Source organism: Zeugodacus cucurbitae, chromosome 2 (assembly GCF_028554725.1).
Source record: "Zeugodacus cucurbitae isolate PBARC_wt_2022May chromosome 2, idZeuCucr1.2, whole genome shotgun sequence".
Classification (NCBI taxonomy): domain Eukaryota; kingdom Metazoa; phylum Arthropoda; class Insecta; order Diptera; family Tephritidae; genus Zeugodacus; species Zeugodacus cucurbitae.
Genome location: NC_071667.1, coordinates 26,612,571 through 26,629,737, shown reverse-complemented (window position 1 = coordinate 26,629,737; position 17,167 = coordinate 26,612,571).

The window sequence follows — 17,167 nt, the reverse complement described above, 5'->3', positions numbered from 1 at the left end:
CTAAATTAAATGTGAACAATATGAATACTCGATAATTTGTGTGCTTTCTTCTAACTGCGCTCAAGAAAAATGAAACTCAATGAAATATTTATTTAAAGAAAGTAAAAATGTTAAATCCAATGCATTTTAAATTACAACAGTAAAAACAAAATAAAAAGTATCCGAAGCATTTCCCGTTTCAAACAACGCTAAGAAACAATAAAGTATTCGTAAGCGCTGTCCAATCATCGCCCGTGACTCACTCAAAATCCAATTCATACTTACATATACATAGAAGGCTGGGAATATTTCTCACATCAAAGCGGATGCCTCGAAACATGGGTAAATATACATACATGAAGAAGAGACAAAAAGAATCAATGAAACTACAAAAATAAAAGCGAAGGGACAGACAGAAGGTCGCGGCCAAAGTGGCTAAACGATTTAACGCGATCGATTGCTGATGACACAGCCGCTTTGACTAAATATTCATAATTTTTTTATATTCACAAAATATCTTCAACTCGTTGTATTGCTTATGAAATTCTTTTCATTATTTATTTTCTTTTTTTCTTTTGGTCACTGTGTTTGCTTTCCCTGCTTGGGTCAATACCCCTTCTGCGCACCAATAACTTTGCCTTGCTGCGAACAACTCAGCGCGGACCCGTGTAATTCAGATCCACTTAGCTCAGCTGTAAGTTGACAGCGCATTGAGGCGCATAATCCGGCAGCAATCAAGTTAAGATGACATAAAATCTCAATTGATGGACGATAAATGTTTTCGCTATGTACGAGTATATTCATATGCACTATACTATATAGAAGATGAATAAATATTTTTATTGGATTTTCTATACTGTATTCTGAAGAAGCGAATTTACATTTAGAACTGTGGACTTAAACTCAATAATCAGATAGTGGGTTTGCTTCCCCTGAATCGAATTCTCTGTAAGATTTGACACATGATTAATAATCGGTACTTGTTTTAAGGTTTCCTAATTCGTGCGCAAGTCTATATACCAGTCAAGTTACTAAAATAATATCCACAGTATTTCAGAGTTCCCACTCAGGAAAATATTTTGGTAATCCAATACACTCATCTCTCATTGATCATCAATCACATCATTTCGCTATCATTGTTTACGATATTTGATACCTCCATCGGATTATTCGAATTGATTTCATTACTATAAATCCATGTTTAATTGAGTGTAAAAGTCAACAATTGCGGCTTAGGTTCATGGGGTCACACAAACAGAAAGGAATACTCGACACATTCTATGGTATGTGAATAGTTCCCATAAACTACAGAGAAAAATTTTATTTCCAATGAAAATTCTCGCTTACTCAAAGTGTGGTAAATGGACGGACGCTTTCAACCTTAGGAAAAGGGTAAATATTCAAATTATGCCGCTTAATGGTACTCGAAAATAAAACAGAGAAGACGCAGGTAGATGCAGCCGCAAAAGCACATGTTGCTGAGAATACATTAAACCAATTTTTTCGTTAACAATGCCAAACACACGGACGCTGTCACCAAATCGGCAAATAAATAAAACATGTCTACTACTGAATTTGGTGGGAAGGAGGAACAACATGTTATGATCCTCACACTGTATGCGATGACAAAGTGAATTGATGCTGACAAAGTGTTCGACATAGTACAAACACTTGTAGAACTCCAGCGGATACCAATCTAAAGACAATGTCTGTCGTTGAAGCAAGCTCCCAGCATGGGAAGCGCTTGCATCTGCACCGCTGCCCCCACTTTACGATTGTTTTTGCTTTTGGCGGTTTGGGATTAATTTCTGTTATAATTTATTTGATAGGCTTTCAAATCCGTTTGTTCATTGTTGCAGGGAATTTATTGCGGTTACTTGTGTGACTCTTGAAATAGGCATTTCGTGGCAACAACTGGGCTCTACAAGACATTTTGATGAAGAATTTGTGTGCGTTCCCTATATTATTGTTGTTGTATTTATTTATTTTGTTGAACTTGTTGTGCTCATATATGTATGTATAATAGCATAAATTTTCAGTTGAGTTTTTGGAACAAATGTCTTTGCCTATAATTACACTGATTAACAAGATTTTAATATTTCTTGTCATATGAAAACTCATAGAGTCCAGCATATAACATATACATACATGGATTTTTAAAGACATATCACACTCCAAAGCTACTTTATAAGTTCATTTATAAAGTCTTTGTAATTTTTTGATTTAAGCGTATGCTCTCAGGTTCTAATCTGACTCCACTCTCACTGAATGCGGGCAATTCTTGCAAGTTATAGTATGTTATCCAATATATTCGACGAAATTTATGTTATTGTTGTAGCGGCCTAAAATATTCTCCAACTAGTATTTCTCTCAGTATTTCTGTTTATTGATATATATGTGCATACATATGTATGTATATTATTAAAATTTGGTAAACAAATCGTTATCACATGCTTGAATTCTTTAAATTCTTGAATGATTATAAAATTAGCTACAAAATTAAAAAAAATTAAAACTCAAGTTCAATGTTAACAATTAAAACTAAAATAATATTATTATCAATATTAAATAGAATCGTATATATATTTTTAATGTGTGCAGTCAAATCAACACCGCATAACATTTCTAAGTAAATACTTTGAATAGTAAGCTGATTAAAATATTAAACATCTAGAATTTCGTTATTGAAAAATATTTAAAATAAATTATAGACAGACGCCAAATCGAAATAAGAGAAATAATAATACATTGCTTACTTTAAAGCTTTTGCAAAGTCTATAGAGGTAAAGTTAAGGTAAAGGTCCGGCCACTCAAATGTAAAAAATTGGTGTCCTAGTGGCTTAGTTTCTTGCTGGCCTCAGATTTGTATTGTGTAGAACAACAAATAAAACCTAAAACATAATTATGTTATGCACATCGAATTAAATAAATATGCTGGTCATGTCCAATGTTGCCTATAGGCCTATAGGTACTTAACGGCTTCTAATTGTCGTTATTTAAATATTTTTGGCCAGCGGTTTTTTCAATTATCTAGACTTATGTGTTGTGCAAGCTTACAACTACTTTTTCTGATATGAGCTGTGCACGTGTGCATTCAGTAAAAGTTCTCCGCAGAGGGAAATTGGTAAAGATAAGAGAGTTATTAAAAAAAATCATGAGAAAGTTTAGTTTACCAGGATACATATGACTTTGAAATTTTTATCACTTCATTTTTGAGTTAAGGCTAATATATATCCGTCCTAAAAATATGTTAGCTCCGCCCATTTTAATTCGAGCATGAGAGTATTAAGTCGGCCTGAACCTTTTGTCTGACGAATACCATATTGCTTAATTTGGGCACTGTCTCTCTTGGAAGTTCGACAAAATTTCTCTAAATTTTTAAACAGCAAACGTTAAAATCCATTTCTATTTTCGACAATACATTTAATATTGTATTTGTATTTCAGCATCAATGGAATATTTCAAATCATTTCTTTATAACATGGACACTCGCATAAGTTGGACAAAAAGTGCTGAACCGCAGGTGTCTTAGACAGGTTTTACTGTAAAAGGTTTTCATATTTAGTTCCCAGTTCTGTGGATAGTTTTCCTTATCAATCTCGTATTTAAATACTTTGTACTATTTACAAGAATTTCTAAGCTCATTACTCAACGAAACTCTTAAGGGGCTATGCCAGTGTAACCCATGAAAAATTAGGCAATTTCGTGGATTTTTTTTAGAAAGTACTCGATCGAATGTTTCGAAGTTTTTTGGACATAATAAGGTATATTTTCGCTATATTTTAATATTTTTTTTACAAATAATTTTTTTTTTAATAAATAATAATTGAAACAAGTAAGGAAAGGCTAAGTTCGGGTGCAACCGAACATTTTATACTCTCGAATTTATTGAAGAAACTTGCAAACATACAAAATTTACCCATAAATTCGGCATAAAGTTTAATAGAATAACGAAAATCGTAATATATACTATATGTATGTATGTATGTGATTGGCGTTGCAACCGTTTAGCCGGTTATAGCCGAATCGACGATAGTGCGCCACCTCTCTCTCTCCTTCGCAGTTCGGCCCCAGTTGGAGATCCCAAGTGTAACCAGGTCGCTCTCCACCTGGTCCCTCCAACGGAGTGGAGGCCTTCCCCTTCCTCGGCTTCCTCCAGCGGGTACTGCATCGAACACTTTCAGGGCTGGAGCGTTTTCGTCCATTCGGACAACATGACCTAGCCAGCGTAGCCGCTGTCTTTTTATTCGCTGAACTATGTCAATGTCGTCGTATAACTCGTACAGCAACCTAACATTTGTATGGGAGGTGGTCGTGGTTATTATCCGATTTCAACTAAATCGGGGTGGGGTACGTAAGAGAACCGACTGCAGAAACTTTGGATTATATAGCTTTATAGCCACGCCCACTTCCCCAACCAAAAACTTTATGTGTTTTTGGTTTTCACCATTTTGTGGGCGTGGCAATGGTCCATTTTCGAAAGCAACCCTCTCACTGCCCCAAGGAACATGTGTTCCAAGTTTCATTAAGATATATTAATTTTTACTCAAGTTACAGACGGACACACATCCGGATTTCAAATCTACTCGTCACCCTGATCACTTTGATATAGTGTTACAAACAACCGTTATGTGAACAAAACTGTTATACTCTCGTAGCAACTTTGTTGCGAGTTATGTGCTGTCTTAGGAGGTGTCAAAAGTTCCTCAACTGCTGACTTGATTCCGGCCGAATGAGTAGCTGAAACAAAATAAGAAGTTTTCACTTCAAGAAAAATCAAAAAGGTTATTAAAGTTGAAGGTATTTCCTATATAATGACCTAAGATTTGACAAAATGGCGTAGTTCTAAAAAAATCCGTTTTAAGGTAAAATATGATATTTTTATTAATGCCAAATTAACAATTTTCAACCAATCAAAAAGATCGTAGGTCATTGTATAGTAAATATATTCAAGAAGACTAAGTTAAAATTTGATTTCTAGGAGTCAATTTCTCGTTGAGTTATGATGTCAGCAATTTTGAAAAATTTCGTTTCGAGAAAAACGCGTTTAAAGTTTCGACTTTAGCGGCTTATACCTGCGATCGGTCGTTCTTTACAACGCTTTCAAAAGCTATTCAAGATACGACCTTATCGCTTTCACAGAATATTTTTGAAAGTATAAAATACCGAATAAACAAAAAATAAAAAAACGATTTTTTGAAAGTGGTATAGCTCCTTAAGCGTTCAACGGAAAAGTAGTAGTAAAACCTGAACGGCTATCATATACGATAATATGATATTTCATTGACTGGAGTTTGTCTGAACTTACTGACATTTCAAAGAAGTTAAAGGTCCTCCGATGTTTCAAATAGGGATGGCCATCGATGTTAATAGTATTATTTCATTAATTGATTATGTTTTTGTGTTATTTATATTACAAATAATATTATTCAAATATCTAACATAAAGTGAAGTGAAATCTCAGTTCCTATTCAAGAACTGTGAAAGAACTTTTTTATTCAAATTTCTTGGTTTTCAATATTAGACAGGTCATTCTCACATGCATTGATTTGATTTCTGTGCCTTATTCGAATCTCAAGCGATTATATTCAAGCTTTCAATACTAATAACCTTATTCAATAATACTTAACACTTCTGAAATAAAAACAAAACGAATTTTACTTACGCCAATGCCTTAAAACACCGTGAGAATCGGCTGCTCAGCTACTTAACATTCACACCCCAAACTTTACGCTTTTCAAAACGCAAACAAGCCGCTCTAAGTAGGCGTCAATTGAATAAATATTGCGACGTGTAGTTAAGTTATCCATTTAAGTAGACATTTCTCATTTGAAATTTTACTAAATATTGTTGACATTTTATATTAAACACCGAATGAGCAAGCTCATTACCGGCGGGCAAGCACAGTCAACCAACCGAACGAGCAGCCAACCAACCTTCACTAGCGTTGCCTTTACCGCCTTCGGCTCTGCCTCCTGTGCCTCACCTTGCAACAGCGTATTTTGTGTAATTAACGGTCATTTAAGTTGCGTTATTTACCAATTATATTTGCACTTTATGAACTCATCAATGAAAACAAAAACCAAAAAACAACAGCAACAATAACAAAGCATAGTGAAGTGCAATAAAAATGCGACGGGAACAAATAAAGAATATCTGTTTGTGGGTACTTGCCACAAAGCCATCACAACTCATTAACACATCAAAATACTTGCACAACAACAACAATAATTTGTGATGCTTAAGCAGGCTCACACGGTTATTTACTCGGAATGATATGATTGACGGTGGTCCAAGGAAATGCACCCAATGAGGCTTAGAACCTTATATGGAGTTCACTGTGCTAGTATATGTGCTGTACATTGCCATTTATTGATAAATAAGCTCAGATAAAACCACTGAAACGTTTCGAGAATTCAACAAAGTTGGGATAATACGAAGATCTTCTCTTTGTTTCGTTCAAATGATCTGGAATCTGATTCTACCAAACTGTCGAGGAAATGGTACATATATATGTAGTTACTCCAATAATTTTCTGCGAACTATCCCAGTTTAACTCTGTAACTTTTGAGGCAGTGCATGCAGTCTTGATAAAAAATTTAAGAAGTACCTGCAAACACCATGGTCGATCTTCGAGTTACTACCATTTCAATTTGTGTAGAAAATTGCGAAGGACCTCAATCAGGCTTATGTGAGATTTCCAGTCATTCCTCCAACCTAGCGAGGTAACTATAAAATTCAATTTTGTTCCATAACTATTATGAATTTGTGTGCAGACAACAAAAGTAATACCAAGACACCCTGTATTCAAAATATTCATAAACACCATTTTTCTTGCCACCACTGCAAATGCATGCCATTTTTTGTCTTTATTACTTTGTGTTAAAATTTTTAGCACATAACGAAATGTGATTCGTTGCACCAAAAACATAAACAACACACATACATTTTGACGTTGCATCATCTCATTGGCAACACTAAGAATTTTAGTTTATAACTTGGTACACTCATTTACGAATTTGTTGCGTCTTGAGTTTTTCATTTTTAGTCGCATGGCAAGTTTGAAATAATGCATTCAGGTTTTTTATTGCTGGTGTCTGGCAAACTCTTGTAAATTCTGATAAAATATTTACCGAAAAGACACGTATGAAATAGTCGGCGAGGTTAAACGATCTCGCATTCTTTTGCATTTAAAGGTCTGCCTCTAAAGTATTTATTGAGGACCCAGCATATCTCTGCCTTTAGGGGTCATATAAAAAGACGAGCCTAATGAAAACTCTTGCTTTGCGATAGAGGGCACTGATTATAGTACTGGTATTGGCTGGGGCTTATTCTGTATATTGCAAGATTTCTAGCCTTCTTATTCATTTATTGTTCAGGCTAAACATTGGCACAAGGTAGGTTGATCTGTAATCTCGGAGGAAGGGTCGTATCAAGGGTCGACAATATCTCGGCAAAAAATATGTGCATATATGTATATATTAAAACACTCTCTTTACTTCAATAAAAATGTCATCAATCACTGCAGAGAAGTATGTGTGTTTTGATTTACTTAACCGCTTATGAGTTTCCGTTGTCGTAAAGCACACGTCTCTCTGTTCAGTTGTTTTGACATATTGGTATTATTGTCGGTGTTAGCGCGTGCAATCCATCACTAGCCCGGTCTTCAATATCTTACACTTGCAGAAACCCTATTACAATGGACGCCGGACACGGTGTGAGCCCTTTTCGATATACTCGTACACGACTCCCCCCGTCCCATTGTTTGGCTTTTCACACTTCACTTTCTTAGCGTCTGCTTGTTTTCTTCATTTGCTCTTTTCAGCTGCCTCTTGTTGGTCCAATGCAAATACGTCAGTCTTTCGAAAATTGTTGCTCAAGCATGCGGTTTCGTTCCGGCGAGATCATCGATGCCCATCTTTAAAGCATCTCTAATTTATTGTTTTTGTAAATTTGGTTTGGTTAATGTAATTTTTTTGTAACCACTTTTTTGTTTTTGCTTAACACATATTTGTTTGCTTTACTTTGCTTTGTTTGATTTCTCAGCATGCAGTTTGCTTTGATGTAATGTATGCAGTTTGCACTTGATGCCCGAACTTTCTTTGAGACAACAAAGTGTGAAGTTCGGTTTTGCATTTCGTTTTTCGTAAATATTTGTCCAGCATTCAATTAAAATTGTGATTTTGTAGTGGGTAAACAGTTTTTTGTTAAATGAAGTGTTAAGTGAATTTAAAAGCAAGTTGCCCCGTGGTCTTCGGCAAGAGGATTGATTATAAGAAGATACGTTGAGTTAGAAATTTGAGAAATTAAGCATCCATCCATTCGTCGAAGTCTAGTCTCACTTGTGTTTTGAGAAGGAGATATTTTATTATTTCCTCACCATAGACCCGAGAAATGCGAGTATCTTCAGGTTCTATATTGAACCCTTTGATGCCACTAGATTTCAGCAGTTAAATCCATTTAATTGTGTTCTTAATTGATTAATTTACCGCCCTCTGCTCGATTTAAACTCTAATTAAGATTGATTTACCACACAAAATAAAATCTCCATTTATTTTAAATAGGTCAGTGACCCTAGCCAAATGTAAACAAACCCCGGTCAAAGGTCCCTGACCTCGGCTAAAACGTAAACAAACCTTTGGCTGAAGTTTGTTTGCATTTTGGCTTTGTCAGGGATTTGTTTACATTTTGCTCGGGGTCAATGAACTTTAGCCGTAGTTTCTTTACATTTTAGGCGAGGCCAATAAATTTTGGCCGGAGTTTGTTTACATTTTGGTCATTGACTTTTGACAGGGGCTTGTTTACATTTTGCTCGAGGTCAATGAACTTTGGTCGGAGTTTGTTTTCAATTAGGCTAAGGTCATTGACCATTTACAGGGATTTGTTTACGTCTTAGTCGAGGTCATTGACGCTTAGCTATGGTTTGTTTACATTTTAGGCGAGGTCACCCACCTTTGGCAGGGGTTTATTTACATTTTGTGGAGGTAAATAACCTTTGACAGAGGATTGTTTACGTTTTGAGCGAGGTCAATGAATTTTGTCAGGTTTGTTTACAGTTTGGTAGTTTGTGTCAGTTTATGATAGATCGGATTTGTTTATATTCTAAGCGGTTACATGGGGTCAGGTTTATTTACATTTCGAAGTACCATGTAAAGTTTACATTTTGGTGGGATCTGTGACCTTTGGCAGGGTTCACATTAAAGTTTTAAGAGGTATTGTGAGGTCAAGTGTGTTTACATTTGAAAGGGTAATTTGAGCTGGGGTGTTTGGTTTACTTACATCAAATTTCTCTGTATTTCAAGCGTCTCGCTAAGCAATGTGTGAGAATAAGTGGAGGGTCGAGATTTGGTTACGTGAGGTCATACTAAATTGTTTAAATTTTTTGGGAGGTCAAGTGAGGTTGAACTTATGCTTTATAATAATAATAAGAAAGCACAAAAATTTAAAGTTTGATAATTTCATGAAAATAAATTAAACAAGTAAGGAAAGGCTAAGTTCGGGTGCAACCGAACATTTTATACTCTCGCAATTTATTTAGAGATTTACCTATATTTTCGGTGAAAAATTACTCTTAGGCACTGAGTTCTTCATGTTTGATATCAGGGGCCTTGAAAGTCATGGTTCGATTTTGACAATTTTTCCACAAGTGATGTCACAGCTCAAATACAGTATTTGTGTAAAGTTTTATTTCGCTATCTTTATCGGTTCCTTATGTATACATTATAAAGTGAACGAATCAGAGGGATTAAAAATTGAGTTATATGGGAAGTAGGCGTAGTTGTGAACCGATTTCGCCCATATTCCACCAGTGTCATCAGGGTGTCAAGAAAATATTATATACCGAATTTCATTGAAATCTGTCGAATACTTCCAGAGATATGGTTTTTGATCCATAAGTTGGCGATGACACCCCCATTTTCCATTTTGTAAAAAAATCTCAGAGCAGCTTCCTTCTGCCATTTCTGATGTAAAATTTGGTGTTTCTGACGTTTCTCGTTAGTGAGTTAACCCACTTTTAGTAATTTTCAGCCTAACCTTTGTATGGGAGGTGGGCGTGGTTATTATCCGATTTCTTTCATTTTTGGAGTGTATAAGGAAACTGCTAAAAGAAACGACTGCAGAATGTTTGGTTTATATAGCTTTATTGGTTTGCAAAATATATACAAAAAACCTATTTGGGGGTGGGGTCACGCCCACTTTTCCAAACAAATTACATTCAAATGTGTCCCTCCCTAATGCGATCTTATGTTCCAAATTTTATTTTCATAACTTTATTTATGGCTTAGTTATAGCTCTTTATGTGTTTTTGGTTATCGCCATTTTGTGGGCGTGGCAGTGGTCCGATTCCGCCCATCTTCGAACTTAACCTTCTTATGGTGCCAAGGAACACGTGTTCCAAGCTTCATTAAGATATCTCAATTTTTACTCAAGTTACAGCTTGCACGGACGGACAGACGGACACACGGACAGACAGACATCCGGATTTGAACTTTACTCGTTACCCTGATCACTTTGGTATGTATAACCCTATACAAATTTTCAAAAAATGTATAAAAATAAGAGTTGGGTTAGCTATCATTTACCACCATTTGAAGACCCGTATGTTTTTTCTATGGAATTATGAGTAATCACAGGAGGACATTGAAATTCTTTAATCCATACTACTGCAATTTTGACTACTTCCTTGAAGGGGAGCAGGTGCTAAAAACTGTAAGGGATAAGCTTCTCAATACTGAAAATGTTTAGTAAAAATTTAGTAAATTATTGCAATTTGTATGAAGATGTTGGGTACGTTAGGTTTTATAATTTTCGAATTTTCTCGAAATTTTGAATTCAAATTAATATTTGTGAAAATAATCAAATGTTGCGCAAGAGAGAAATCCAAATTTTGGAATATTTTCTAAAATATTATATTATTGGTTATAGTTTTTTATTTAATTTCTGTTTAGGGAGAATAATGAACAAACATAACAAATTCTGAAAATTGTAATTGTAAAATTGAAATTGTAATATGGGCATTTCCGCCAGAAGGTCCACCACAGGCAAAATAGAATTAGAATTACAAAGTTTTTGCATATTTTCATAGGAAAATATTTAAATTAATTTCTATTACATAAATTTTAAGTTAATTCATAACCAATTACGAGATATACGAAATCAAGTCACATAGGAGCTACTTTTCTCATTTCGATTTTTCTACTGCATTTGTTTTTTCGTCAAAATTGTTAAAGAAACATATCATGTATAATTTTTTGCTTTGCGTAAAACCTTTATAACGGTACGAATAGGAAAATAAAATGCATAAGAAAGCATGCGAGTGCAAATAACTGTAAGTTTTTGCTCTCTTATTATCCTATATTTTAATGTCCAGTGCGACATCAAAAAGTAACACTTGCTACCACTGCATCGGAAAGCAGAAAGCTCGCCAAATTTTGGGTATAAACAGTAAACTTGTATACAATTAAAATAAAACAAGTAAGGAAGGGCTAAGTTCGGGTGTAACCGAATATTTTATACTCTCGAAATTTATTTATTTAACTTAATTTATATTATATAATACACAATTTGACCCACATATTCGTCATATATATTGTAAAAAGTCCATTGAAAGTTGGAAACCATAATATTACGTTAGAAGCACCGAGCTCCTCGTGTTCGATATATGGGGCCTTAAAAACCTATGGTCCGATTTCGGCGATTTTTAGAATGGGGCTGCCACACTATAAACATAGTAGTTGTGCAAAGTTCTGCACCGATATCTTCACTAGTGCTTACTTTATACATTGTAAAGTATACGATTCAGATCGTCTTCAAAGTTCTGGTATATAGGAAGTAGGCGTGGTTGTGAAGCGATTTGGCGTATTTTCACAACATATCATTGGGATGTAAGGAAACTGTTACAAACCAAGTTTCATTGAAATCGGTCGAGTAGTTCCTGAGATATGGTTTTTGACTGCAGAAAGTTTGGTTTATATAGCTCTATTGATTTGCGAGATAAAAAAAAACCTATTTGGGGGTTTACATCCAAATATGCCCCTTCATAGTGCGATCCTTCGTACCAAATTTTATTTCCATAGCTTTATTTATGGCTTAGTTATGGCACTTTATGTGTTTTCGGTTTTCGCCATTTTGTGGGCGTGGCAGTGGTCAGATTTTGCTCATTTTCGAAAGCAACCTTCCTATGGTGTCAAGAAATAAGTGTGCCAAGTTTCATCAAGATATCTTAATTTTTAGTCAAGTTACAGCTTGCACAGACGGACAGACAGACATCCGGATTTGAACTCCACTCTTCACCCTGATCACTTTGGTATATATAACCCTATATCTAACTCGTTTAGTTTTGGGTTTTACAAACAACCGTTATGTGAACAAAACTATAATACTCTCTAGCAACTTCGTTGCAACAATTTTGTTGCAAGCAACTTTGTTGCGAGAGTATAAAAAACCTTGTTCAAAAATCAGAACATTTGTGGTTTTGGTAACTACTTAAAATTGGTCCCGTGCGACATCGTGGGGAATTTAAAAATTGAAATTTATATTTTGTCTTATAAAATTTACTTAAGTATGTAAATAGATACATTTACATTAATTACTTACATATGGACAAAAACCGCACTTTAAATTCCACTGAAATAACTATTCAAATAGATTTTGGCGAAAATTATAGGCTTACAAATCAAAATAAGAGTGCTCATTTTAACAAGGTTGTCAGGAGAAAATCGTTTGCTTTTATAAGTGACAAGTTAACGCATGACATATTATTTTCTTGATAAATCTCTTAACTAAAATTAAGTAATCCTTTAGTTGCTTTTCTAAAATATTTATTGTTTTTAAGGTTACTGCTCTCAGTTTAAAAACAAATTTATATTATCAAGCCTGGTTGATTTTGTAAAATAATTAAAATACTCTTCATTAGAATAGAATTTTTTTTTGCAAGGAGCCGTCGATGGAATGGGAGCAGTTATCAAAAGGAAAGTCTGGCAGATAACGAAATCCAAAAATTTGTATACCCCAAGACAGCATTTTCTGAAAAAAGAAATCTATTTCACTTTCATAATACCATTTTCATTTCATACTATAGAATTTTTGTTGTTTCTCGTTGGATATTAGTTAAAATAAATAAATAAATACATTTACTACTTTTTAAGCCATTTTATTGGACTTGTTGTTAAATAATTCCGTATTATAACAAAATAAAAAACATAAATACTATGATGGAGAAATATGTCCCGTGCGACATGTCATGTGCGAATATGGTAAATATTTAATTAAAAAAAAACTGTAAATTATTTTTGGATGAAATTCATACCAATTTTAAAGGCATCCATTCACAACGATCTACAATCAAAAACATTTGAATATTGCCTCACAATTCGCTGAAATCGCCGTTTGAATCGTTGTTCCCAAAAACGACTTCCATTTTTTGTCCCGTGCGAATGCCTTGGTTTTCTGCAATTATCTTGAAAATGAATACCGTTCCAAAATCAACCTTAACACTAAATGTAAAGCTAATGAAGGGCTATTAAAAAATCATACTGTCAAAATTAAAAACATTTTTGTTCATACTTTTTTTTAGTTGTAAGGTGTAGGATTGTCACGTTCGAAATGGCGGAAATGCCCATATATGTTTTTGCTTGTCCAGTAGAAGATCACATAAAACTAAACATGTATCTTAACAGAAAATTGAATTTCTTAACAAATTGAATTAATTTTAAATACACTAGAGACTATAAATTTGATTGATGGATATTATTTGAGAGTATCTCGATGATACTTAGGAAAATACGTTGACTATTTGTGACTGAAGGAGTATCAGTTAAGTTAGCTAGCTTCAAAAGAATAACTTGTAATGGGGAAATATACAATAGACCGCCTCTTGATCTGTGTGCTCAATGTCCATAGTACCAAAATAATAAATAAATAGTTTTAGTTAAAGCTAGATTTTTAAGTTCACCACTTCCTTTTTGGTGTTCTCTAGACACTAATTAAAGTTAAAAAAAAGTTTTTCTAAATCAAAAATTATTTTTTTATTACAAATTCATTATTATATTGAATTAAATCTTTTTTGGAATTTTTATACCGTAAAAGATTCCACAAAGCGTTATCGGTTATCCAGCTACTTAATTATGTATCAGCTTTCGTACATCAATTAAATAAAATGCGACAAAAAATGTTGATTTATTCTCCAACACCATTTGCCAGCTGAGCTGAGCTGAGCAATGAATCATCTGCCAATTCTATGTCAATAGCAGCAGCAATGACCCTACAAATGCAACAGCCAATGAGCAACAACACACGAGGCAACGCGCACTGAACACCGAACAACAAACACCGGCGAATACAAACACTTTCATAGTTTCGCGACACAATTACCGCCGACGACAAACGACGAAATTTATGGCCAATTTGAAAAAATTCTCACAATGTCAAAAAGCATATTGATGCAACAACAATAAAAACAAATTTAAAGTATAAAAAAACAGTTGTGAGCTAAATGCTAGCGGTAGCTACAACAGCTACAAAAAGGGAACAAGCACGCAGCAACGAATGGCTGGCTTGTAATTGATGAGTTTTACTCGGCAATACACGAGTTTGCTTCGATAAGTCTGTGAATTAGACAGGGAATGACGGAATACATATAGCCATTTAATATATGTATAGATTGGTCCCCAAAATATTCAAAGCATTATTTTCTCAAATGAATTATTTTCCATAATCTCAATCAACTCATATTGCGCTCTTCATTCAAGCACATCGTAAAAAAAGGTTGTCTTTTTGGTCGTCCTCTAGCAAGCATGGTTCGAACTTCCTTGAGAAAAAGTGCTTTCTTTTAGGATGAGTCTTGGTCCCGACCTAAAAATTCGACCAAAAAATATGTTGATTCTTAGAGCTTATGTTTTCTATCTGGTAATGTTCGAGTAAAATTTCTTATACATTTTGAATGCTCTTTAAATAAATACATTTTCCATAATGTAGACTCCCGAGAACAATTCGACGACATTTCTCTAACAAAAGTGAACATCAAACACAATTGTTATATAGCACGAATATTTTAAAAGAATCTCGAAGGAAGTTTACCGAACTCGTTTGCGGGGATGTTGTAAATACAAAGTCAACGACAATTTTAGTCAGATCGTATTATATTGGTCCACACAAAATCTTCCTGAGGGTGGAATTATACAGAGACGTTGCTGCTATACATACATGTATTTATTGGGAATAATTTGTTTGAATCCAGAGTTGATCTTCGGTAGCGAAAACATTCGTCAATGATTTCATTTCTAAATCGTCAATTGTACTCTTTGACCGACCCTTTCAAATAGGACAGCTGCTGTTAGAAGAATGTTCCTTATTGCCTTGTAATATTATATAAACACTAGTAATCCCTTATTATTTGTGATTCATAGAACCGATGGTGTTGAGAAGAGCATACCACGAAATCTTTTAGCAATTGAAATTTACGGCAAATCGAGGAGACGTTATTGAAATAACAGCTGTTCACTAACAATAGTTGTGTTGCAACTGAGAAAATCCAAAACGGCGTTGACAAATCACACCACCCTCGTAGTAGAAGTAACAATAAAATAAAGTGAGAAAAAATCACCATAAAATTGTTGGCTAAATGTAACTACAAATATTGTTTGCTGGTGTTGTTCTAACAACAACATCCATTAGCGTTTGTAGTTGCTGCTGTCATAATTGCCATTCAATAAACAACATGGCCAGGCAACAACAACAAAAACGTTACAAAGTGCCTACTGCGTCCAACGAAAAACAAAAGTCGCCAATTTATTCTCAACAATTGCAATAGCAACAACAATTTGTTAGGTGAACGAATGTAGGTAGGTGGCAACAACAACAACAAATTGTCGGTAAAAACATTTATTTTTATTTTGTTTATTAGGCTATTCCGGTTGCTGGTGACAATAATAGCGAAAGGCAATGCAACAATAGCAATTCGATTTGCATCTACAAACCAAAAATAACAACAACAACAATTTGGAAATAGCCGGCAATGGTAGCGGCAATAAAAATATGTATATGTGTACATACATGTGTATATAAAATGCAATTTCATTCAAGCATCGCTACTGTATGTAAGCATGTATTATAATGCCAATGTCAGACCTTTAGCTACATATTCAGTCAATTGCTAGTGCATATGTAAATATGTGTACATGTATTTTGGTACTTATAACTTCACCTACATATATTTTTATTGTCTTCCAAACATTGCAATTGTCATTAAAAATAATAGCAACAATGCATTGACAACAACACCTTCAACTGCGCGCATTTAGAACAACAAAACAAAATGAACTGAGACTCAAAGGTGTTTCAATACTAAGTATGTACTTAATAATAAAACAGCAATTGCTGTGGGAAATCGCAGAATAAATTAATACAGTTACATTGGTAAATATGTATGTCTATATACCCACTACGAAATGTTTATGCATTGTTGTTGTGAATGGAACAAGCAGTTCTTTTATTTTTGGGGCTTGTTATATGATGCGACTAATTTGTACCCGAATTTGTGTGTTCTATCTTAAAAAAAAGTTATAAATTAGATTCAAGACTAAACTTTTATTTGAAACAGCTGCAATTGATTTGCTTAGCATTTTGAAATCAACTACCGACAAAGTGATCCCCTAATAGCCTTTTCGCACAAAAGCTAATTGATCAATTAACAGTCCTTGCTCGATCTCATTTTTACATTATCGAATTGTAATCGAGTTAAAAATTACATACAACTCTGGGACAAAGAACGTATTTGTAAATAACACTACTCGATGGTAGATGTCGCTGCTGGAAATATTGGTTGTTAATGAGGAAATAGCAATCAGCTGTTGAAACTTACCAACTTCTTATGAAAACCAAAAACTGAAATGTATAACAGCTGATCGATTATCGAGTAGCCAGCAGTTCGAAGGGCAAAAACTGGTTTCACAATTAAAATTATAATTGATCAATTAATTTGGCTGTGCGTAAAAGCTATAAAATGCATTCAGGGTGAGGAGTTGGATGCCAACTGGTATCTCAGGTATCTCACAGCTTCTATATATTTATATTTACATGACATGGTGACAGGTCAATTTCTTAATATGTATTTAACACAAAACAGTTCTTCTCAACACAGTGATGGTACTCGTTGTATCGTTAGTCAATCTTTTTTAAAGGGTGATCT